We start from the raw sequence: 26,175 nt of genomic DNA on the forward strand, positions 1-26,175 counted from the left end.
AAACATTTTAACAGTAAGGTATTAACAAAGGGCCACGCGGTGGAAGCTGCTCGGGCTGAGAGTGGGGGTGGGGAAATTGATAAGGGCCTGGCAATACCTGTTTGCATTTTTTAAACCTACCAATAAAATTAAGACAAATGTAAAGGAAAGATATAACTGGCTTAGGTGACATCCGGGAAAGAATGTGAACCCTGTAGTACTCAGCCAATGAGGAACCAGGGGAGGGACTCACGTACTAGGAGATAAATTATTGGCACCAAACTCCCCAGGTGTGCCTGCCCACCAGACACCCAATCTTGCAAGACCATCATTAAAGCCTTGCTCCGCTGTTCTCTTTGTCTCCATGTCCACTTATTGAATTTGGACCAGTGAGTGTGTTTCTCACAATTTGGGGGCTTGTCTGGGACCCTCTTGCCTGTGCAAGGTGGGGGCCCAAGTGGAGTGGGAAGACGCATCCTGCCTGGCTTTGGGGGGTCCACTCAGTCTGGGCATCTCACCTTTGCACGGAAGCCAAGGGGAGACCCGAGACTGTTGTGTGGAGACAGCGTGACCAACACAGGGGAGAAAACGCAGGCACCGCAGCAACCAGGCAACCTTGTGCATGAGCCAAGGTAGGAAATTTGGGCTATAAGTACTGCCTTGGTGGTTGGGCATTTTTCAGAGGTCAAGTGTGTGTGGCTGAGACTCGTAATGTCGGGATGTGTGCAAGAAACTTCCATTATGGGGGGTTGAGTATACAGGTAACTCAGACACAGGGACCTCTTGAAGGATGGGAAATATATATTCGAGGCCTAGGGAAGAAGAGAAAGGGAACCAGATGAGCTTCCTTGAAATTCCCCCCAGATAGCCTGCTGGGGTGAAGGTTACGGTACTGGGGGGACACCTCCTGTACTGGGTTAAGGACAAACAGAAGATGATCAAATTTTGCTGTTTTGTCTGGATTAGTCAGATGAAAATTGGCTTTGCCAGGCTTAAGTTATTTTTTTGATAGTAATAAAGCCTCCAGTTCACCTGAGGAATCTGTTGGTTACCAAGGGCGCTTCCCCTATTTCCCCTCAACACCAGAGAAGGGAAAGCTAGAGAGGAACTATAAGAGACTTCCCAGGACAAGCCCTGGTATTGGGAGAGCATTGTGTGTTTTCCTCGGTCCTTTTCCCCACAGCAGCCACAGCAGAGTTGAGGGGCAGGGACACGGTGGTGAGGCGGAGTGAGAGTTTTGTTTGCAGTTACTGGGGGAGAGAGAAAGTGTAGGTGGCCTGAGCAGGGAGGGGCACCCTGGGAGGTTGGAGAGAGAAAGTTTGAAGTTAAAAGGTTGTGCACTTTGAGGGTGCCGGTGGCCTTGGAGAGAGGAGTGGCCTAGAGGTTGGGGGTTCCCTTTTTAAGGATTCTTTAAGAGTGTGGCTGGGACTTGGAGGTGTAGACTTGTTAGGTGGTCTCAAGTATCTTTGATGAAGCATTATATTTTTTATCAGTCCTCTAGGTAATTCTGCAAAATTAGCATTACACAAGAAATTTACTGCTTTTAGTCCCCTCCCAGGATAGCAGCTTCCTGGTTTGGGAGCATATCAGCACTGTCTGCCCTTCTTCCAAGGAGGGCAGAGTTATTGTCTGTTTGCTAATGAATAAGTTGAGAGTCTTGCTTCTTGACCTCCTGGGTATTAAAATGCAATCTTTGGGATGAAATCCTTCCTGCCTTTTGCTATGTTGTTTATGGCTACACCTGCATGCTAAATTGGTTGCCTGGGTTGCAGACTATTTGATTGGGGTTGGAAAGAATAAAAAATAGCATATAGGTAAAGTTAAAAAAAAAGAGTAGAAGAGGCTGGGCCTGTATGATTAACATAATAAGGACAGGCTATGCTGAGGTACCCTCTCCTTCATCTGAGGAATATTCAAACATTCCAGGCCAAGTTGCTCCTGTCTTTCTGAGCTTTAATTAATCAACTCTGGGTCTTTTTAGTGGACTTTCCTGGCCGTTTTCTCTTTCCACCCCACTCATACCTATTTAACATTGGGACCCACTTTCTTGTCTCCCTCCCTGTGGGTAAAATTGTAACATTTCCAGAATATTTTGCCTGGCTTTGGCATATCTGCATATCAACAGGCATTCAGAGGTGGAAAGAAGTATGGCTTTAGTGCATTTGCAGCTTTCCTCAGGTAGAGAGAAGTTCATCTCCATATTAATGGGTAATTACCTGGGCAACGGAGGGCTATTCTGTACCTGAGAGGTGAGGGGGAGGGCCAGTTTTTGGCTGATGTTAGAGCCTGAAAGAGAGAAACGTCCCCAGACTGCAGCTTGTGAGCAATAAATAGATTTTAAACTTTATTTCTCCCTTTGACTGATTTCAGTTTTTAGAGGTATTTTGCCCCAAGATTTCCTCTCCCTGGACTTAACAATGTAAGAAGGATTTAGAGTTTCCTCTTGCCTTCTGGGTAATCCACCAGGAATCCCAAGATGTTTCCATTGACAGAGGTCTTACTAGGACAAGGAGAAATTTGTTAATGCTCCCCTCATGGGTACTGAGGTGAGAAATTTTAAGCATTGCTAGAAGATCCCCTTGGCCTAGTGGACCAACTAGATCAATTCCTGGGACCTAATATATATACTTAGGTTGAACTGATGTCCAACATGAGTATCCTATTCCCTGGTGGTGAGAGTGGGTGATCAGGAGAGCTGCTGTGTCTTGGGAACAAAAACACCTACCGGGCCCGGGTGTCCAGTCAGCAGAACAAAAGTTCCCAAATGTAGATTCTAGATGAGATAATAATAATCTAGGAGATAGAATTAAAATGCGGGATCTTCGAGGGCTAATTTTAAAGGGAATTAGGGAATTGGTTTCAAGATCTCAAAATGTTTCTAAGGTGTTTGAAGTCCAATGGGAAAAGGAAGAAACCCCAACTGCATTTTCATAGAGACTCAGGGACCAGATGAGAAAGTATTCAGGACTTGACCCAGAAGCTCAGGTAGGACAGGGTCTTTTAAAAGGCAGTTTTGTAACCGAAAGTTGGCCAGATATTGCTAAGAAATTACAGAATTTAGATGGATGGAATGAAAAACCTATAGAAGAATTACTGAGAGAAGTTCAAAAAGTGTTTGTTAGAAGAGAGGCTAGAGTTTGCATTTCAAATTGTTAGAGGAAGAGCCAGACCCTCTCCAATGGACCCCAGGGGAACTGCAAATTCTAGAGGAATTGAAAGCAATCCTTAGTCACCGCCCCAGCCCTGGCACTCCCATCTTTAGAGAAGCCGTTTCACTAATTTGTTACTGTTGAATAAGGTTCTCTGTAGGGTTTTGACCGAAGCCTGGGGAGGAAAGAAACAACCATTGGCCTTTATGTCTAAACTATTGGACCCTGTCTCTTGAGGATGAACTGAATGTGTTCAGGCCATCGCAGCCACGACCTTACTGGTGGAAAAGAGCAGGAAATTAACTTGGAGGAACCCTCACGGTCAGTAGTCCTCATCAGTTTCAGGTCATACTTAATCAGTGGGCTGGGCACTGGTTAATAGATTCTCAAATTTTAAAATATGAAGCAAGTTTACTTGAAAAAGATGACCTGATCTTAACCACAGACACTATCTCAATCCAACCAGCTGCTTATGTGCAGAGGAAGCTGAAGGCCAATCAGAATTGAGCCATAGTTACATAGACCTCACAGAATATCAGACTTGGTGTAGTTTATATCTTTGGAAAAATTTGGACAAAAAGAAGCCTCATAAACAGTAAAGGAAAGGAATTGACTCATGGGGAATTAATTAAGGAAGTTCTGGAAAATCTTGTACTTCCAGCTGAGATTTCTATAACGCATGTGAATGGTCACCAGAAAGGAAGTTCCTATGAAGCTATGGGTAATAGGATTGCTGATGTAGCTGCTAAAGAGGCTGCATCTGAGGATGAAATTAGATTTTTGAACCTCACCCCAAATATCCCTAAAATCTCATTGATCCCAAAGTTTTCCAAGAAGGAGATTAAGAAGCTACAGGAGGTGGGGCATCTCAAGATAAGAAAGGGAGGTGGACTTTACCAGATGGGAGAGAAATGATCGGCCAGTCTATTATGAGAGAGCTGATGAACATGTTACTTAGAGGGAGCCATTGGGGTCCTCAGGCTATGTGTGATGCTTTGCTAAAGGTTTATGGGTGTATTAGCATTTATACCATTGCTAAACAAGTTTGTAAGAGCTGCATAATGTGCCAAGAAATAATTACTAAGAAGTGTATGAGAAAGCCAGTATCTGGAGAGACTCCCAGGAATAAGACCATTCTAAAGTATTCAGATTGACTTTACTGAGATGCTGAAAGTGGGAAAGCTTAAATATTTAGTAGTGATTGCTGACCATCTCACTGGATGGATGGAGGCTCAACCATTAACAACTGCAATGGCAGGATCAGTGATAAAGGTACTTTAAGAGCAAGTTATTCCTAGGTTTGGGTTAATAGAAAACGTTGATTCAGATAACGGGAGTCATCTTACTTCAAAAGTACTACAGGGAATAATGATTATTATACGAACTACCATATCTGGGAAGGGCAACAGACTTGCCCACTATAGAAACAAAAGATGAATTTTTAAGAGAATATGTGCTGGCCATGTCTTCTAACTTATCTTCTCTCAGGCTGAAAGGACTCCTCACCCAGATGCCCCCACTTGAGTTCTTCGCTCACTGCTTCCAGCCTAGAGACCTGGTGTTAGTAGAATCCTGGAAAGAAGATTGACTCCAGCCCAGCTGGGAAGGCCCCTACCAAGTGCTCCTGATCACTTGAGATGCAGTGAGGATGGCTGGAAAGGGCTGGACTCATTACACCGGAGTAAAGAAACTGACTGGGGGATCTGCGGACAAAACAGAATTGGCAGGTGTCCCAGGTGGCTAACCAACCCTTAAGGCTGAAACTAAAAAGAACGTAAAATGTTAACTTTTATCCTTCTAACTCTATTTCACAGGCAGGTCACAGGGAGCCCTAGAATGGGAAGGAACTCCTGGTTATCCTGTCAAACTGGTAATCAATATTACTAAAACATCAAGCTCCAAACCATTAGGTTTGATGCTTGTCAGGTTCTCTCTTGTGGTAACCTAAATGACTAAAGACAGCTTTCTGGAGACTGTACCAGATAAAATATCTAAAACAGACTCGTGAAATAGAGATAGGTTATGGAGAGACCAATGCCTGGGTAGAGTGGGTTAAATTTTCAGTACTGACTTTGAATAAAAGCGATTGTTACGCATGTGCTGCTGGATGGCCACAGGCACAGGTGGTCCGTTCCCTCTGGCTGGGATACAGACCCCACTGGGATGAACTGCATGTTGGCCCTGTACCAGCAGGACAAGGATGCTTGGGGAAATGAGACTTAGAAGGGCTTGTCTTTACTCTTTCATGCACTAAAGAAGTCAGACCCAAGGGCAATCCCTTCTTTTTCAATAGGGAAGATGAATCACTCCTCATGCCTCTCTAGGCAAGGGGAAGGTTTCAGAACTCCTGTGGGGAACTTACTGACTTGTACCCATGTCCTAAATGTCTCTAAAGAGGGCAACTTCTTGAAATTATGCATCCCCCAAGCGGATGTTTGGTGGTACTGTAGAAAGGGGAACCTGCACTACTCATTGCCACCCACCTGGACTGGGACTTGTGCTTTAGTCAAATTGGCCATTCCATTTACCCTGGCATTTCTCTCTACACCCAGTGAAAAAAATTTTCATAGAAGTCAAATGTATACATTGAGTCAATAGGAGTCCCCAAGGGAGATCCTGATGAATTTAAAGCTATAAATCAAATAGCTACAAGATTTGAGTCAGCACTATTTTGGTGGTCCACCATCAACAAAAATGTAGATTAGATCATTAAATATACCAGGGATGCTGTTCAAGGAGTAACTAGTCAACTAGATGCTACCAGCAGGATGGCCTGAGAAAAGAGAATATAATCTGTGTTATGTTAGGAGGAAAATATTGTATTTTTATCCCAAATAATACTGCCCCTGATGGTACTATTACTAAAGCCCTACAGGGACTCACCATGTTAGCTAATGAATTAGCTGAAAACTCTAGCATCGGTGACCATTTCACAGACTGGTTGGAAAGATGGTTTAGAAAATAGAAAGGTATGGTTGCCTCTGTTTTAACATCCCTTGTTATAGTTGTATATATAACCATTTCACAGACTGGTTGGAAAGATGGTTTAGAAAATAGAAAGGTATGGTTGCCTCTGTTTTAACATCCCTTGTTATAGTTGCAGGAGTTTTAACTGCTGTAGATGCTATATCATCCCTTGTGTGAGAGGCTTGACTCAAAAGCTTATAGAGGCAGCCATAAACAAGATTAGAGAAATTTGAGAAAGGACCAAGTGTAAATTAAAATACATTACTGGGAATAAAATCAGAAATTCTTAAATAAAAAGAGGGGGGAACTGTTAGGAAAGAGTATAAAACCTAAATGTGATTTATTCCCACTAGGATGTTTAAATATTTTAACAGTAAGGTATTAACAAAGGGCCACGTGGTGGAAGCTGCTCAGGCTGAGATTGTGGGTAGGGGAATTGATAAGGGCCTGGCAATACCTGTTTGCATTTTTTAAACCTACCGATAAAATTAAGACAAATGTAAAGGAAAGATATAACTGGCTTAGGTGACATCCGGGAAAGAATGTGAACCCTGTAGTACTCAGCCAATGAGGAACCAGGGGAGGGACTCACGTACTAGGAGATACATTATTGGCACCAAACTCCCCAGGTGTGCCTGCTCACCATACACCCAATCTTGCAAGACCCTCATTAAAGGCTCGCTCCGCTGTTCTCTTTGTCTCCATGTCCACTTATTGAATTTGGACCAGTGAGTGTGTTTCTCACAGTTTCCCCAAAGGGAAGACAATCTCTCTTTTAGCTTAGATACGGGTTGTCTAATACTTTAGAGGAGTATTAGGATAATTTTCTACAAACTGAAAAAAATTAAGACAATTAATTCCCAAGAGTCTTTTAGAGTCATTTCTTGGATCTTTTCTCACTCCACATGGATCATAGTGATCAATGTATCTATTCCATGATCTCAAGTATCAGCTCTGAGCATTGCTGTTAAGTTTTTGTCTCTAATCTTAATCTATCTCTATAATTTAAATCCCATATGGACTCCTAATCATCAATAACAAGGAAAAAAAGAAATAACAGGAAAAATATGTTCTTCTCAATAATCTGCAAATATAAAAGTCCTAGCTCTAGATGATAATGAAAATACTGCATATCAAACTTGCGAACATAGTAAAAGTAGTACATAGAGGGATATAGACTTAAAGGATTATTAGAAAATAAAGGCTATAAATTTATGAGTTAAAAATCCAAAATTAGTAGTTAGGAAAAAAACATCATTACCCAAATTACACACCAGAGAGAAAACAATACTCTTAGGAATATAAATTAAGGAATGGAGAAACAAAGGATGGTCAAGAAAGCAAAATGATTGTGGGTAAAAGTGCAATATTTCCAGAATCTCTCTCCTGGCCTTAGTCCATCTCCATATCAATAGGTGTTTACAAGTGGGGAGAGGCAAGCTGGCACCGGGACAGAGAAACAGGTGAGCAAGGGTAGCTGCAGGAGAGGGACAATGGAGCCAGGCTCCTTATAATAAGTGGGTTTCTCCCACTTTATTTTTCCCCTTGACTGATTTCAGCTTCACAGTTTTATTCACCTCCAGCTGAAAACACACATGCCCCGTGAGCTACAATGACTAATAAAATTAGTAAGCCTCTGGAAAGAAATGAATTACAAAAGAGAAGCCAAACATAAAGAACATTAGGAATTAAAAGGATCTGACTATAAATATATCATGAAGTAAAAAGATTTTTAAAAATCAAAAATTTCATGGCAAAAATATTTAGAATTTAGGTGAAATGGAAAATTCCTTGATAAACAAAAACTACTAAAACTACTTCAGGAAGAAAATGCAAATATGTTTGTTTCTAAAATAAGATTCTTTTTAAACAGTTGTCACTTGAAAAATGAATATGAAATCCTCCCAGAAAAACACCAGGATTCCATTTTTACATTTGAGTTCTTGTGAATATTGAGTAATATCAGTAACCATGCTCTTTCAGAAATGAAAAAAGGAAACATCACCTCTCCCCCAACTCAGTATCATCTGTGGAGCCCAATATAACCTTGTTTTCAACCTACCAGAGAAAGGCCAAGCAAGAAAACCTATGGGACCACCTCAGTGTTGAACAGATATCAAAATCCTAAAGAAAATATTAAGTCAGTCAGCCTGCTGCCCGCGGTGCCTCAGAGCTCTGGGCCTGCCAGCAGTCCTGCGCCCTTCCACATGGGCTTGAGGTGGGGCCTGGGGCGCCGGGGCAGCCCTCTGTGAGCGCTGCGCCCAGCCTGGCCTAGCCTGGTGGGGACAGTGCTCCCCATGCCTTGCCTTCCTCTCTTCTCTGATTCTTTTCCCTAAGAGTCCTGGAGAATTAACTCTCACACTGGCTCATCCAGGCTGTGAGTGGAGACACTTCAGCAGCACCCCGCTGTCTGGGTGAGCAGCAGAGGCAGCAGGCTCTGAGAGGCAGACCCTTCAGAAGGAGCTGAGCCCTGCGCAACTGCTGGTCTGTCCCTCCTGACAAGTGGGTTTTGGGGTGCACAGACATGGGAATATTTGTATTCTTGCTCCTGTGCCATTAGAGAGGCTGCTGCCCCATGCAGGCCAGCCCCTCCTCCTCAGCTATACTCATGTTGCTCAGACTACATTTCAAATAAAAAATCTTACCATGCAAAAAAAAAATATATATATGTATGTATATAGTATTTTGCATTCATTCCAAGAATGACAGGTCATTTCAAAATTAGAAAATTTATTATAATTTAGTGCATTGAAGTATGAAAGACAAAAAAACCTCAATATGTTTATCTTACAAAATAATACACAAATACAGTCATTGGTCTCATTTTAAAAACATTCCAGGAATGAGGAAAATATGCCTGTGCTACTTCTGTTCAACACTGTATTATGAACTCTAGCTAGTATAACTGTATAAGGAAAACAATGTATCAGAAAATTAGGATAAAATTGTCATTATTTACAGATAATATGACCTATTTTTTGAAATTGATAACATTGTTTTTGCAAGATTGCTAGAAATAAGATCAGTATGTCCAAAATATTTTCCCTTTATCATTAAATGTATTCAATTTCATGGAATTCTAATTACTATTCTTTGTGGGGAAGAGAAATTGGAGCTGTATCTGATGTAAAGTCACAGTTATACCTTGTAACTTGGAATGAGGTAAGTATACTCTTTAATAATAAAAAATTTAATTACGATTTTTGCGTACATGCCCAGTAGTCAAAAAGGTTTTATTTATTTTTTTGCATCCCATGTATATTTAACTAGTCTTTTATTTTTAATTGGTATAAATAATTCAGATAAGTTTTACTAAAATCTAAATCCAAATGGTTTAGAAAATATTTCTACCTTTATAATAAAACTTCCTATTTTTCTTTACGTATGCTAATCTAATCAATCTAGACCTTCCTTACCAAGCATAGTTATATAAAAATACTTTCAATATACACATTTATTCTGTGTTCTAAGTCCAGAAATTCTAGAATTCAAAACTCAGAGAAGCAAATTTGTTAAAATAAAACCAAAGCTGGTCACTCAAAGGAAAATCTGTAAGTTTTGAAAACATTCATATCTAAGTTGATTCATAAAATTTTAATCAATGAGTAAACATTTTCACTTCTCAAACTACATTAACAAATATTTTCTTCTGTGAAAAAACTATTGTAGGCTATAAATATTTAATCACATTTTCCAGACTCTTTTTTTTTGCTGGGAAATCTGCATAGACTGTCACCATGTACCGTTACTGAAACTGAAGTAGTATGCGAGCAAAGATGAGTGAATTGGCTTATATATTAGTCATATGCAGACAGCCAAGTCTGGGAAACTTTGTGTAGTATTGGGAGTAGAAATGGATGAAAGAAGAGACTTTCATTTCAGCATAATTTTGTTGCTGAGATTTGATCTTTGTGCTAAAAATCCATAACATTATTAACCTTGGACCAGGGTTCATGTTTGTTTTTTTTCTTTCATCATGTAATTATTCCCTGTAGTAGCCACTTCTGGATGCATATCTGATACACCTCTCCCTTCCCACTTAGAGAGGAATCTTGATTTCCCCCCGCCACCCTCCCAGGGTCATACTATATCAGCTAAACATATGTGCTCCTCTCCAGCTCTCTTGCATCTAGAGACAGTACATGACACAATTCTGAACAATATGCTAATGGCAATAATCCCAGTCCAGTGACTTTACTTTTCAAGAAAAGTTTCTCTGGGAAATAAACCTTGAAACCCTTCTTTCTTCTTTTAGCTTAGAACCTAAACTCAACGGCTTGGATGTACAATAGCCATATTTTATGACAATGATGACAAAAAATACCTATTATGTTGATGAAACAAGAAGACAGAAAGAGAGGACTACTGCCAACCTATGTGGCACCTTGGGAATTATAAATAAACTATTCCATCTGGACTAAAGCCCAGGCTATTCAGTCCCAAGTTCCCACAGGTCAAAGGACTTCTTGCAGAATCTAAGTTGCTCAGTACTGAATAGCAGCCCGAAGAAAAAGTCCCCAACCTTACTGATTTCATGGAGGCACTGTATCAGCCCTACATTGCTATTCCCACATTTTCTGTGCTTGAAACGAATAAATGCTGTATTTATTTAAATGACTGCAGTACAGCTTTTGTTTGTACTTTACTTACAGCCATTTAAATATATCACTAACTGATATCCCTGTCCACAGGTTTTATAGTTATGTATTTATCTGTTAGCGAATATATATTCAAAAGCAAACTATTACATTGCTGTTACCCTATGTAATATATTTCTTTAAATTGAAAACAATTTCATTAGAAATTTAAACTTAAAAGATCAAATTTGTTTCTGAAACTTGTATCCAGCATTTTGCTCATGTGAACACATATATACACACAGACATTTGTGAATTCCCTTCAAAACCCTTTGCTGAGCACAGTAAGCAGTTTAGTCATTTTGACACTAACAAATAGAAAACTGGCACAAGATAGACTCTACAGACTGATACTCTCAAATTATGAAAATGTAAAACTATTAAATAATATAAGAAAAAATGGAATTTGGAAGACAGAATAGATAAATGTGAAATAAAACACCAAATGGAAAAGTCACCATCTAAGCACCAAATTATCTTACGTATAGCTGTCTAAAGTTGCTTCCACTGCAACATGATGGGATTTCATTAAGTTATTTTAAGATTACCTCCTGTTTTAACAAATGTCTTTAGGAAGTTGAAATGATCGTAAGTGAAATTTTGATGTCGCTATATATGAAAATAACTCATTTATTCAGCATGCATTTACTGAATGTCCACTGCAAAATAATGCGGAATGTAGAAGACCAAAGTGTATATAACTCAGGCTGTCTTGTGCAAGTCAGATCTCAGAGATGCAGAAATGGGAGGAAAGTCCTCAGCATCTCAGGCAGGATTTTAGAGCAGAGAGCAAAGACTCAGGAAAAGTACAGTCTATGCAAGGAATGCCCCAAGGGGTTACATACCCACAGCAAGATCCTTCTTATATTCAGCAGAAAATATGTGCCCAATTGACTATAATAGGGGACTAAAAGCATGAAATTAGAGTTTTTAGATTGTTGGAACTTTAAAGGAAGGACTTTTTTGTTTTGTAAAATAGTTCAAAGTTTAAAAGCAATTAAATATCCTAAATGTATGTTTTAAGTGTTTTTAATCCAGATGATTCCTATGTATATCATGTGTATATGTATGTTAGACAATCATTCATTAGTGAAAGCTAAATCTACTTAAAAAAAGATTAATGTTTTTTAGCTCTTAATTAAGGGTTTTTGAAAAAGTGTTTAGGGCACGAGAATTTCCTTGGATGCTAGCTAAAAATAGAGTCCTTAGCAAAACCTAAACCTACAGAATCTGAATCTCTAAGGATGAGACCTGTGAATCTGCATTTTTAACAAGTTTTCTGGGTAATGTACATAAAAGCTTGAGAACATGCTTTTCACTTATTCATAACAGAGACCATCTGCTTGTTTGTATTGAAAATGCAATCTGGAGTGTCACCAAACACCTGTCCTCAGGATTGCCAGATACCTCACTCTTCCAGTCGGCTTGGATTTCCTCCTGTTGGCTGGAGCTGGGTCTAGCCCTCCACAGCCTACTCAAGTCTAACAGGTATTCATCTTTTATAGTTTTGGCTATTAGCTATGGGTACTTAAATACAGTTTTCTCACAAAATTCTAATCTTTGCTCTCCATATGGATGTCTCTATATTTTAAAAGAGAAAAAAAATATTTTACTTCCATTTTTTTCTGAAATCATATTAAAAGGCTGTTTTACAATCAATCTGTTACCTAACCCAGTTTCTACCTTTACAGTTTAGTTGATCAAGGAGATCTTTATATCTTGTAAAACAAAATGAGATTGTTAGATATCTAAGTATACTACCTTGTTTATTTGTTTATTTATTCCTTTGGCATGTTTACTACTGAAGCTATCAAATATTTTCAAATCTACTTACTAAATCAAAGACATATACTGAAAACACATTCTGAATAGTGGCTAAACATAATTTTCTATAGAAACGTAACATTCATGTTTCTCTTTCAATTGATTAATGTGGTATGTTTTTGATTCATTAATTTAAGAGATTTTTATTGATCAACCACTACATGCTAGCAACTAGTTAGATCATAAAGGAGAAAATGAAAATAACAAGAAATGGTCTTCTTTCGTTTAGGAGTTTAGAGTAAAATCTATATAAGAATTGTTCCTAGAAGTAGCCATTATTAATAAATATTCACAAAAATCCATATGTTCTTTTTCAAATCATATTAACTTGTAACTAATACTTAGACATAAACTTATGGAGGAAATGGGGAAGGGCTGAAATCTACAGACAGACATTCAGATATCTACAGTTGACTAAATTACTGAATTGGAGTGTATTTCAAAGAATTAAATTGAGCTACTCATCAACCAAGGGGCAAGTGAGTGATGTGAGAGATTCCTGAAGAATATCAGATTATTTATAAGAAAGATAAAAGGAAAAGTTACATTTTCTTTACTTATATCACTATAGTTCAGTAGGTTTTTAACCCTGCTAACAGTAAAACAATTTTGGGAAAGTATTGTTTTTGCTATAAATGATTCTATATTCAGCAGCATTTTAAATAATTCATTCATTCAACTAACATTCATTTATTGCCTGTTTTGAATCCTTCCTGATTTATCCCACAATGATAAAGATAAAACAGTGAGAGAAAGTGTATGTTTCCTGAACCTTGTTAAATTACACTTTTGAGAAGTAGACTGACACTTATCAAACAATAACAAAAAAAATTGTCCCTGTAAAATGAACATCTACTATGGAAAGCTATGATGTGATAAGAGTAAAATAGAAATTGGACTGGTCAGAAAGATCTTGGAGGGCCACTTTGAAGAAGTGATAAACATGGTGAGATCTGAAGACTACGAGATTAGGGATCTGGGGGAGAATTCATGCTCAAAGGTTCTGTCCACTCTGGGCTGGAAGACGGCATGTTTGAAAAATTAAATATGAGCATGATTTCATTTTTAAAAATTATGAAGGGAGAAACCAAGCTTCAGCTGTGTGGGTAAAACTGCAACATTTCCAGAATATCTCGCCTGGCTTTAGTGTATCTGCATATCAATAGACATCCAGAGGTGGAAAGAAGTATGGCTTTAGTGCATTTGCATCTTTCTTCAGGGGTGGAGAGAAGTTCATCTCCATATCAGTGGGTAATTACCTGGGTAACAGAGGGCTTATCTGTACCTGAGAGGTGAGGGGGAAGGCCGGTGTGGTTGCTGCTGGAGCAGAGAAGAAAGACGGACTGGGACTGCAGTTTGTGAGCAATAAACAGGTTTTAAACTTTATTTCTCCCTTTGACTGATTTTGGTTTTTAGAGGTATTTTGCCCCAGGATTGCCTCTCCCCGGACTTACAGGCTGAAAGCTAGAAAATCTGTTTCCCAACGGAAACAGAGATTTAAAGAGAATATTTCATGAATAAAGAAAACAAGTTGAACTGATTGACAACAAATAACACAACGACAAATAATAAAACAAAACTGTTGCCATTGACTACACTTGCTTTTTAAGAAATCCCTGATTGCTTAGGTGAAGCTGTAATCAGTACGTTTCTTGTAATTTCTACCTTCCACAAGGGCATTGTGCCTCTAAAAGGGGTTTCTTTTATCAAATTAAGGTCATGGAATAAAATTTGACCACTCAAGCTATAAATTCTCAAGTGATTTCAAATTAGAAATCCTTTCTCACTCATGATTAACATTAATAATGACATAATTCACACAAAAAAAAATCAGAGTAAAATTACTCAGAAAAACTGTTAAGCTCTTATCATCATAGCCTTCCCATTTGGTCCTACAGTAAAAAAAGGCTGTTTAGAGTGGAAACAATTATGAAACAGGAATTGAGTTGTACCTACTGCTACTAAAGTAGTTCAGTGTCCCAGATCAAATCAATTAACTTTTTAGGGACTGACCTATAAAATAACAAAAGAAGAGATTAGGACTGAAAGTGAATCTGAAATGCGCAGCAAGGTTAAACAAAAATTTGTTATTTCAAACCTTGCTTTAAATTTTCAGTCTGGGTTTATTTCTGTTTTGTGATTTCAGTCTATTAAGTTTGTAAAAGCCATGACTGCACAACAATTCAACCTTTCACTTTACTAAGTATTAACAGTGGAAAATTGATCTGAATTTTAGTACAGACTGAGCTTGTCTGTTCTCTTTCAGGAAGACAAATTTACTAAGCAATAGAAATTAATTGTACTGGAAAAGTTGTCTAAGATATGAATGGAATACTGTTTTCTTGGTTTTATTAAAACAGGTGATTCATTTGTAAATGTGAAAATTCCTCCACTTTTACAAGTCATTGCCTGTCAGCTGGTGTATAAAAGGTGTTCGTTTACAATTCATTTATGCAAATAGAACACTCTAGTGAGCCAAAGACATAGAGCTGACTTCCTAGCAAGCTGTGTGAAAGGAAGAGATGGCACTGAAGGAAATCTTTACATCTCTCTGTCTTAGTAATAAAGCATTACTTAGTTTTAGGTAATTTTAAAAAGTCTAGAGGATCTATAATAATTATGTGTAGAAATATATATTCCCAATTGTTTTCCAGAAGACTGAATTTGTAACTCTAAATAAACTCCAGGAAGGCCACAACTAATTACACTGGAAAATCAGAGGGTGTAGGATAGAAAATGGATCTGGAAGGATAATGTTGATGCCAGGGAATCAGCCTGTACCTGAACCTCAGGAAAATGACAGGGAGAACCTAAATAAAAATGCCTCTGGATCAGGATCCCAGAGAACTTGGGTGGAAGGACACATATGTGGAAAACTTTTTGGGAAGAATTACAGTCCTAGTAATTTAAGGGGTATCCTAAAGTCTGGTTAGGGTTGGAAACAACAACGAAAATATTTATTGGCAGCGACTATTTGCCATACACCCTAGTCGGAACTGAGGCTATAGCAAAAACAAAACAGACAGAAATTGCTGGCTGGATGTTCTATTCTGGCAGGAAACAAATAAAAAGGCAAGATAAAAAAATAAGATGTACATCATTTTAGCTACTTTTTATCAAGAGAGTATAAGAGAAAAATAATTAACCAGAGAGAGGTTTGGGTTTAGTTATTTTTATTCTAGTGAAATTTCCCAAACATATATCTCCAGGTGAGACCTGTATTTGGAACTCCAGACTCATATATGTAATCCAACTGCCTATTTGACCTGAATGAGTAATAACTTACATTATTAATAGATATCTCCGAATTAACATATCCTGAATGAAACCTATCTGCCCTCTCAAACTGACTCTACATGTAACCAGTTAATGGCAGCTCTACCCTTTCTGATGCTCCAGCCAGCACCCTAAAGTTATTCGTGACTCCTTCCTTTCTCCAATATCCAATGTCAGGACATCCCTGGGTTCTAGCAACATGCTAATCCCTAGGGAGAATCTATCATCAATTAGGGAAATATTCTTTTTGTCTTTGTCCTCCTATTGTTTATCCTCAACACAACAGCTACAGTGACCCTTTTAAAATATGTCATACTATGTCACTCCTCTGCTCAAACCTTTCAAAGGCTTTACATTTCTCTCAGTGTCAAAAATAAAGGCTCTGTGACCCAAACACAGTCATCTCTCTGAAACTCTTTTCTACCACACGCACTCAACAAAGCTTTAGCCAGACAGTCATATTTGCTATCCTATTTGCCCAACACACCCCTGACTGCTCTTTGCATTTTCCCACCAGATATCCTCAGAGCTAATTTTCTCACCTTGTTCAAGTCTTTGTTCAAACATCACATCACTTTCTCAATGAGGTAACTAATCTATTTTAAATTGTAAGGCATTTCCTTCCCATTCTCCTTTACCTTGTCCTACTCTATCACATCAATTGCTTATTTTCTACTCCTTTTCTTAACCGATATGTGCATAAGGAGGGTGGGGGTCTCTGTTTTGTTCACAAAAGATTTTCAGGTTTGCCTAGAAAAGTGTCTGGAACATATCTAAAGAATCAACAAACATTTGTAAATAGAGCATGTAAGAGCGTAAGTGTGTGTACGTGCAAAACCTGAGCTCTAAAGCTCGTAAAGAAAGCAAATCTCATAATGGTAAGACACTTACGAGTTACTTTTGAAGAAATGTTGGCCTTGGTACAGTGCAACCCTTTGAAGGAACCCTGACCACCCCCAGAACTAGGTAAGGGTAGTTCGTAGAAGCATAAGTCATCAGATAGTCAATGCTTTCTGTAGAGCAGTGGTCTACAAAGATCAGCAACTGCAATAGCACATTTTAATAATAGGCTTGAGAAGGAGACTTCAGTCAGACCCTTGAAATACCTGAAGGCTTACTAAAAATGATAGCTTATAGGGGTAGGGTGAGAGCATGTGGTGCACATACACAGGTTTGCTCCATTTGGACTGGGGTGGATATTTTCAAACCAAATGATATAGTTCTGAGGACAGGAGAATGGGTTGGTGGTATTTTTAAAGAGGCAGTTTTTGTAGACAGAAAGTGAAATATACATTTGTCCTACAGGTGCCTTCACAGTCCACCACTGCTGAGTCAGTGGTCAGCCTATGTGCCCACCTCCTGGGAAATTTGCAGGGTGCTCTACAGAAAGATCCTGGGAGACTTATGTGAGGGTCAGAGCCATAGCTGCCCTATGTTGAGGAAACAGAGAAAGAATTCCTGATACTTCAGTAGGGAATTGTTTTGCCTTCAAACGGGCTGAGGATTTAGGAGTCACTGATATTTCTATTTTATATTTTAATCTCAGGATAAAAGAAAATAATTTGTCTAAAGTGTCATTGTTTTCCAATGATTTTTTTCCATTAAAAATTATTCAGAACACCATTATGACTTAATTTTTCTTAATTACTTACTGAATCTGAATAGGTAACAACTATTGGGAAAGGCTTGAATTTGGGGTCAGTTCCTGGGTTTAAACTGTGACTCTGCCAGTTATCAATAGCATGACCAGGGAAGAAAGAGATTCTTACATAGAGAGGATCAAATGAAAAATTAAATGTTCTGGTATCTCATAGGAGCTCAATAATTAGTTTTCTTTCTTGGAATTATATATGTCACTTCTTTAGAGGAGAAACTGAATAAGCAAAACTGATGATCTTTGTTCTCTATAGCACAATTTTTTGACTGTTGTTTCTGTTCCACTGTCCAAATGCATTAGTGGTAGTCTTATCTCATTTTCTAAGTTCTTGAGCCGTTACTATTTTTCAGGCTTTGCTCTAGATTTGGAATACACCTCTGCCTTCTCAACCTTCAGATCACACATACTGCCCCTGAAGTCTTCTTCCTTCTTCCCTCCCCTCCCCTCCCCTTCCTTTCCTTCCTTTTCTTTCTTTATTTTTTTCCACTCCACAGAGAGAAAGAGAGGTGCTGTCATGCATGACTTTGGCTAGAGGGAACATGCCATGCTGGTAGCAGATGCTTTTTAGAAATTTCATGACTATTGGGAAGATGACTTTAAGATTCCTCCAGTGCACATTTTCAATCATCTCTTGAACTTGTTTTTGCTATAAAACATTATAACAGATGATACTGGCTTCTGAATAAATTTTTCTAAAGTGGAGAAACAAAATCAGATGATGTGTAAAGTTTACATAAAAAATGCTACAGAGAACAGAATACCACCTTGGAGACAGAATAAGATAAAAACAAAATGAAACCTGCTTTTATCATTATTCTCAAATTAGATTGATTTGACACTCTCTCAAGAGAATGGCATGCCTATCTTCATGTCGCAGAATGAACTACTGAGTTCCAGGATTTGAAGACAAATTTATGAAGAGAAAGGTCTGTGTTCATCAAAACTCTATTGCCAATTCACATGTGTTATTGTTTCCAAACAAAGGACAACAATTTCCATTATGTGTGAAGCTTTAGCCAGGCCTGGGCAGTTAAGCAACTTAGATATTCTCTCATGGATTGATTTTTATAGAGAAAAAATTGGCTAAAATGCAGCAGTCCTCATGTGAAAGGAAGTAAAGAAGCTACCAAGGAGCTACAGGGAACAAGGAGCTATAAACCCAGACCCATCATCCCCCCTCTCCTAGTTTTCCTGTCATCATGTGCATTCCTCAGCTTCCTCTGGCACTGAGGGCAGAAGCACACATTTACCATGTGTTAGTTACTTCCTTTATGCTCTAATTTTCCACTAGGTACTACGGGATTGGAATGCAGAAAAGTATATGACCCAGGGCCACTGCTTTAATTAGATGTGATTATATGTAATTATAGAAGACAATATAGCACAGTTAAAGAGTTTTTTTCTTAATATGAAGGCTTCCTTTTGGTGTTAGCTATTTATTGGAAATCTCATAGCAATTACCTTGTTTTTCTTAATATTTATGATAGCTTGTGCTGTTGGTTCTCAAACTTGAGTATACATACCCAAGAGCACATACATATTCTCACAGAATAAACATAGTATATGCTACTTTGTAGTCACTTGTGGTCTATTGTTACAAGTAGTGTATGAAAACTGGCACCACAGTTTTACAGATAAAATATAAACTTCAAACACAGCTCTTACTTGTAGTTTCATGTACAGATCAATGTGGAGTCTTGGAAAATGAGTTTACTTTCCTCTAAGAAACATGGCAGTACAGTACTTGTTGAGTGCTTACGATGCACAGGCATTGTTCTATGTTCTTTGGATTCTTTAATTCATATGACCCTTAGGTCTCTGCAGGAGCCATGGGCAGGCCGCCCGAAGATGTGCCATTGTGACACGTAGATGATTTCAGAGCTGAGGACAACCAGGGCCCAAAAGACTCAGGAAGATACTTTCACATTCCACCCCCATGACTCCACAAAAATAATTTAGATAGAGGACCTGCTCGAGGAAAATAAGTTATCACCTTAGGTAACTATTATTACAATGTAAACTATATTAAATGTAAACACACTAGGTGTGGTAAGACAAAGAGGGACGTGGCTAAGGCTGTTAAAATTCCTCCCTGTCCCCACCCCACCATAGTGTCTGTGCGACCCAGCAAACATTTGTTTATCAAACAAAAGCTGGAACAGTCCTCTAAGATCCAAAAGAACCTTCTTAGTCTCAATGAGGATGGTAGACTGAATTTTATAGGCAATGGTGAGTTATTAAGAAAACTTAATTGATGTTCTGATCAATTAATTAAAATGATAATATGTAGTTTGCATTTTAGATAAGCTCACCTTGAATCAATACAAAAGAGGAATTACATAGTTACATAGAAAACAGCAAGAGAGGCCATCAGAACAGTATAAATTCTAAGGAAGAAAGCAAGAACAAAGTCAAGGTAATGAAAACAGGAAAGAATAGAGATTAGGAAGATGTTAGGGAGGAGGAATTAATTGACGTTGGTGATCTGGTGAGAAGACAGAGTATGGAAAGAGAAGATAACATGGATAACTTTTCTATTGTTTGCTCTAGTAACTGGGTATAGGAAGTGTCATTCACTAACATGGGAACAATTGAAGGAGAAGTAGGCATTGATTATGGAGTAGAAGGGAAAAGCTGCAAGATCATTGATTCAGCTTTGAAGATGTTGACACTGAAATACCAAAGGACATCTGGAAACTGTCCAGTAGGCAACTGTATGTGGGGAAAGGAGATAGGGATTTGGGAATTTCATAAAATAATAATGTATCAATCATCTATTGCTGCTTAACCACTTCAAACCATATGGTTGAACACAGCAGTGACTTATTATTTCTCACAGTTCTGTAGGTTGGCTTGCTAGTTCTTACACTTATTTCACCTGAACTTACTCCATTAGTTGCATTCAGCTAGTACTCTGGCTATACTGGAATATATGAAATGGCTTCAGTCAGAGATCTGGGACCGTAGATTGGTTTATTTCCCCCGTGTGGCCTTGCATCCTTCATGCCGGCTTCCTTTTATGGTGGATTCAAGGTAGAATCCTAAGGCACAAGGGTGGAAGCTGAAATGTTTCTTAAGGCAAAGACTCTGTACCACAAGCAAATTCTCATCTGCCACTTTTTAGTGGAATAAGCAAGTGACAAAGCCAGAGAAGACTTGAGGGAGTGATGGACAGACATCATGTCACAAAAGTGCATCTGAGAGACAGAGAAAGGTGTGATTCATTGGGTGACATTATTCTAACAGACAACTCCGAAATAGCTTTGACATCTTAGATGTATTTGCCTTATACGTTAGATCTGATTCCAAGTGGCAGAGGATCGGGAGCCAAACAGATTCAGAGAGAAGTCATGGAAAGAATGCAAAACAAGAGAGAAAAGAGCCAAGAAAACCAAAGGTTAAAAATTGTTTCAGAAGAAAGAAGGGTTTAACACATCAGAAAGTTCAGAGAGAGCTGGCAATAATAAGGACAAAGAAAACCAATTAGATTTGGCAATTAGAATGTCATTAGTGGCCTTTGCCAAAGTGGTTTCAGTGATACATTGGTGATCAGAGATAGAACCTTGGTTGCAGTGGTTTGACGAATAATTGGATGTGGATATCTATTTATTCTTTATCAAGTTAGTTTAAAAGAAAGAAGGGTATGGGACCTAAATGGGAAATGCAGCAAGGAAGGGGAGTGAAAGAATGTATGCAGCACTTACTTAGCTATAATTGCTTTATACCACAGCTGATACACTTGAAGACCTCATTGTTAATACTTTGAGAAATGGTTACACAGTCTCCTAATCAGTGCTTACTTCCTCTGAGATCCCTCTTTGCCAAAAAAAAAACAAAACTAAAAATTAGGAATCTTTTGCAAATATAAAACATCAAAGGTATTAAAAGATTTCATTTGACGTATTGATTAATGAGGCAGCCAGTAACCAGTAAGATGGATTGAATGTCCATGTCCTGCCCACATTTACACATTGAAGCCTTAATCTCCAATGTAGTATTCCTTGGACATGGGACCTTGGGGAGGTAATCGGGTCTGGTTTAGGTGAAGTTGTTCGTGTGGAGCCCCCAAATGTGATTAGTGCCCTTACAAGATGAGACACAGGGAATGTGCATGCTCATACATTCTCCCTTTCTCCATCTCCCTCTTCCACTTCCCCACTCCCTCTTTACCCATGCTCCATGAAAAGGCCATGAAGGGCATAACCCTGAAGAGGGCCCTCACCAAGAAACCAGCCTACTGGCACCCTGATATTGGACTTCTAGCCTTCAGAACCATGAGAAGAAACTGTAGTTTAAGCTACCCTGTCTTTAGTATTTGTTATGGCAGCCTGAGCAGACTAAAACAGACATTGGAATCAGTTCAAAGACGAATTCATAAATATAAGCAATCAGGAATGCTGTAATGAAGTTGCTAATAGATGCAAAATCTGTTAGTATCGTATAGGGTAATAAATCATTTTGTTTGAGATGATCTTTTCTGTAGGGCATAAATGAAACAATCCCTCCTGGAAAAGATTCATTTGCATTACTATGGCCAAGAATCACTGTATTACTATCAATTTTCTACGAACTAACTCTTATGCCTACAGAGTTTCAAAACATCCTACTCAAAGAAAGACAAAGACACACCTCCACTCCTACCACATAATCGACAGATAGTCCTGGAGAAATACTGAGCACAGATAGAATACCCAGTTATTTCTTTTTATTTATTTATCTGTTTGTCTGTTTGTTTGTTTATTATTTATTTATTTATTTAAATCATTTCCAAATCCTGGGCAATTTTTTTTCCTGGTAGTCTTCAGATACGACTGACTATATATACAGTGATTCACGGTGAAATTTTAGGAATATCCCAAATTTAATCTCAGTTTTCTGAATGGCAGTGCCAGATTGGATTTTGTAGTTGGAACAAGGAATACAAACATTAACCAAAGTGTAGAAGTTAAAAGTTAAATGGCATAATCGATTTTGACACAATTAAAACAAAAAAAAGAACTGTAATGACATGATCATTACACAAGCAGCTGTATCAAGTTAGTCTGTTCAGGTGATCTAGTAACACAAGAAAGACAATTGTAGGGACTGGTCACCCCAAAATGTGCCACTTTGGCATGTGGACTATTTTGAGGGAAAGGCAATCAAGAGAAGCTTTAGCCCCTCCCTTAACCACCAAAAAAAATCTAAATTGGGGTTCTTTCCCAAAATAAGGGTTATTACACAGATATATTTTTATCTGAAGGACTTATCTATATGGCAGGGCAAACATCTAACTACCCAACATCTGCTCTTATTATTGACCTGTGTGTTGCCCTTTTCCCCTTTGAAACTCCAGACCCCATCCCATTCCTATTTACCTCATTTTACCTTTTTGTCTTTCAATCTCTCATGTATGTGGGGTTCTCTCCTGTTAATCTGTGTCATGTAAATTTGATCCGTAGGCCAACAAAAAGAACCTTGAAGGATGGAGGAAATTTTTTTCTCCCCAACACTATCAAATTATTTTAGTTTTAGATAGTTTTATACTGTTCTTCCAACCACAGATCAGATATCACTTTCTGCCTAGGTCAGTGATCTTCAGACTTGTGTAGTTTCCAGAAAATATTTGATAATTTTAGGGTATCACTTGGCAGATCCTTAACTTGAAAAGCAACTTCAGAAGTATACTTGTTAGGACAGTACTAAGAAAGTACCCAAATGCATTGTATCAACTTTCAAAAAATAACCATCCTTTATCCCCCTGCTTTGCAGACACACACACACACACACACACATACATTCATCTTAACACTTGCTAAATCATACTGCCCTGGGGTTAAAACCTCCTAGGATCCTAAATAAAAGGGGAAGCTTCTCTAAAAGATATCATGGAAGCCTTTGGACTTCCTGTACCTTCCTGTGATAAATATTTCTGTTAAGGGTAAAATCTGGCACTGGAACTGTGGTATTTTGGACTATTTTTATGTTAGAAATTCAGGTATGAAAAAATAGGTGGTATGGACTATGCCAAATAACTCTTGTTTACCTGTTTAGTTTCTTCCTTTCCTTATGTCTAATCCCCCATCATCAAAGAATGCAACATATGTGAGAGAGAATCACAACAGGATGCAATTCCAAGAGGACATAAGAAATATTGAACACAACATTTTTTCCATGTAATTAAATGAAATCATTGCAGCAATTCTCAATACTTAGCTCTAGGGCTTGCCACGAGATGGGGGGGAAAAATTACCATTGAAAAGCCAGAAGTGCAGATTAATGATAGAAATCTTTTAAATATAGCCAGAATGTTTTCCAGGAATAGAAAATTATCAAGACTATTGGATAATTCCACTAACAAAAGTTTTCATACCTTTTTTCAGATTTGAAATTCATTATACAATAAAGTATTTTTCAATTCTATTCAAAGAAATTACATTATGAAATACTGAGTCAATTTTATATTGTATGTGCTTAATACATTATATGTACTTTATAAGTATGTACTTAATCATACAAATATTTAACATATTCTCTCCTTTAACCAAATATAGTTTTCTAGCTACCTGATCAATTCATTTTTAGCTTTACATTATTTTCTCTTTCATTAAACACACAGGAAAAGTATGATCATGTTTAATCTCATGAGATACATTTCAAATAAAATTTAATTTTTATATATAATAATTATTTTATAAAACATACCTAACTGTATACAAATATCAATTGAATTGCTAAGTCAGCATAGAAAATATTTTTAAGGACTTAGCATCTTGTGAACACGGGGAAAATATATTAAAATTTTTGTTCATATGTATGTGTAAGTAAACATAAGGATAAAAATGTGTTGTGATGCTTTGATAAAAATATTTAAATGTAAGGGAGAAGAAATATCAGTTCAAACAGTAAAAGGAAAGGGATGTATTTTCAAGTGTTAAAGAATAGCTGGTCTGTATTTTTTTGAATGTTAGAAAGGGTATCAAATAACTATGATTTAAAATTTCCCATATGCTAGAGGCAGTAGCCTTTGCAACTATACACAATTCAAGATGAATAAATGTAGGTGTTAACTTAAACATGTATGAGGAGGTACATAATTTTTAAAAATTCTATTGGGGGTATAGAATGAAAGGCTAAAGCCCACTTGTCTGTCTTTTATGTTTGATGCTTTTTTTTCTTAAAATTCTAGTTTGCAGTCTAGAAAAAGATGAATTCATTTTTTAACATATTTGCATAACATTAATCTTTCCCACTAATTTGTATGTTTCATGAAAGTAGGGATGAAGTTTAGTTTTGTTTACAAGTATATTCGAAATAACTTGTTGCAGAGCATAGACAATCACAGATGCTTAGTATGTCTGTATGTTAGGTAGAAAGATAGACATGAGCAGCTTGGGGTGGGGGAAGATAAGATTCAAGGAAAGAACTGCCCAAACCACGTTCTTGTAATATAATCATCCTTTTACTAACACTAAGTGATTAGCCTTTTATTACTAGTACCATATTTAGAGATGACTTATTGTGCACCTAGATGATGTTCTAAAAATACATTTCTATAAATTTTATAAGCTGAATTCTGTTAAGACAAAAATGTTTCAGTTTCTGAAGTGTTCATGTTTGACATCTTTTAGTTTTGCTCCATTTTGAAAGTCAAAATCATGTTTCCTCACTTCCATGCCTATAAAATTTAATCACCAGTTCTCTTTCTCCAGGAATACACATGAGAATTATAGTTGATGAAGAAAAGAGAAAGTGAGTAAGATATAGAATGACAATCCATGCTTTCATAAAATAAATGTGTTTCTGCATTATTGTTAAAATGCAGATTTATTGGAACAATGTCCATCTGCATGTCTGCATTTATTTTAAAGAGTAATCAGTATTTTTATGTAGTACCACTTATACATATGCTAAATTCACTACATAAACATATGGCACTGGCTTTAAGACCCATACACTAGTCAGTCACACTGTTTGGATGTAAATTCATGGTTTTATAGATTAAATTTTAGACGTATTTACCAGAAATATGCACAGCTACATTGGATAAAAGAAATGAACTCAAAGGCAAGAAAGTACATCAAGATTAGATTTGCCTCTACCACAAATTCTGATAATCACTGCACATATGTTACAGGCATATGTTTAAGGAAAGAATGAAGTAAGTATGCTAACCTTTCTGTCATTGCATTGTGGAACATATTGCCCTAACACTGTCTACTTTTAGGGAAAAAATAAAATCTGTGTTGGAAGGTCTTCACCTAGTAAAAACAACAAAAATATCTAGTACTTGTTTGGCAAGAAGAAAAAAAAAACATTGTAATTCTGATAGCCCTTTCCAAAAGCAGAATGCTTCTCCAGATAACTTCAGGCTTGATTCCTAAGCTTTCAGAACATTTTGCTGAATAGAGTATGATAGTAAAAAGCATTAAGTATGGCTTTTTACTATCAGTTAATCAAGTCAGAAATTGTTACACAGAGGCATGTCTGTTTCAAAAGTGATCCCTTCAAGATGAATGCTCTTGAGTCCTAATACTGGAATTGGATTTGGAATACAAAGATGCTATGAAATTCCACCCTCCAAACCCCCCAAAAAGAGGTACGAATGTTGTAGAGTCCTATGGTTAAGCCTGATGCAAATAATGAAATCAAGGAAGCATGGAAGGCACTATAAGGCACTAATTTATTCTGTCCCAGGTAGATGGAG

At 37.7% G+C, this 26,175-nt stretch overlaps 1 protein-coding gene and 1 long non-coding RNA gene across 9 annotated transcripts in view; one reads left to right on the top strand and one right to left on the bottom strand.

The window, feature by feature from the left end:
- CCSER1 (coiled-coil serine rich protein 1) overlaps nucleotides 1-26,175 on the bottom strand; it is a 1,413,823-nt gene that overhangs the window by 240,046 nt on the left and 1,147,602 nt on the right. The window lies entirely within an intron of this gene.
- Nucleotides 1-26,175, top strand: part of LOC140849590 (uncharacterized) — a 101,084-nt gene that overhangs the window by 7,482 nt on the left and 67,427 nt on the right. For all 4 annotated transcript variants that reach the window (XR_012131656.1, XR_012131657.1, XR_012131658.1 and 1 more), the window contains exon 2: nucleotides 12,065-12,220. This is a non-coding gene — a long non-coding RNA (uncharacterized lncRNA). The remainder of the gene's footprint in view (nucleotides 1-12,064; nucleotides 12,221-26,175) is intronic.

Source organism: Manis javanica, chromosome 5 (genome assembly GCF_040802235.1).
Source record: "Manis javanica isolate MJ-LG chromosome 5, MJ_LKY, whole genome shotgun sequence".
Taxonomy (NCBI): Eukaryota; Metazoa; Chordata; class Mammalia; order Pholidota; family Manidae; genus Manis; species Manis javanica.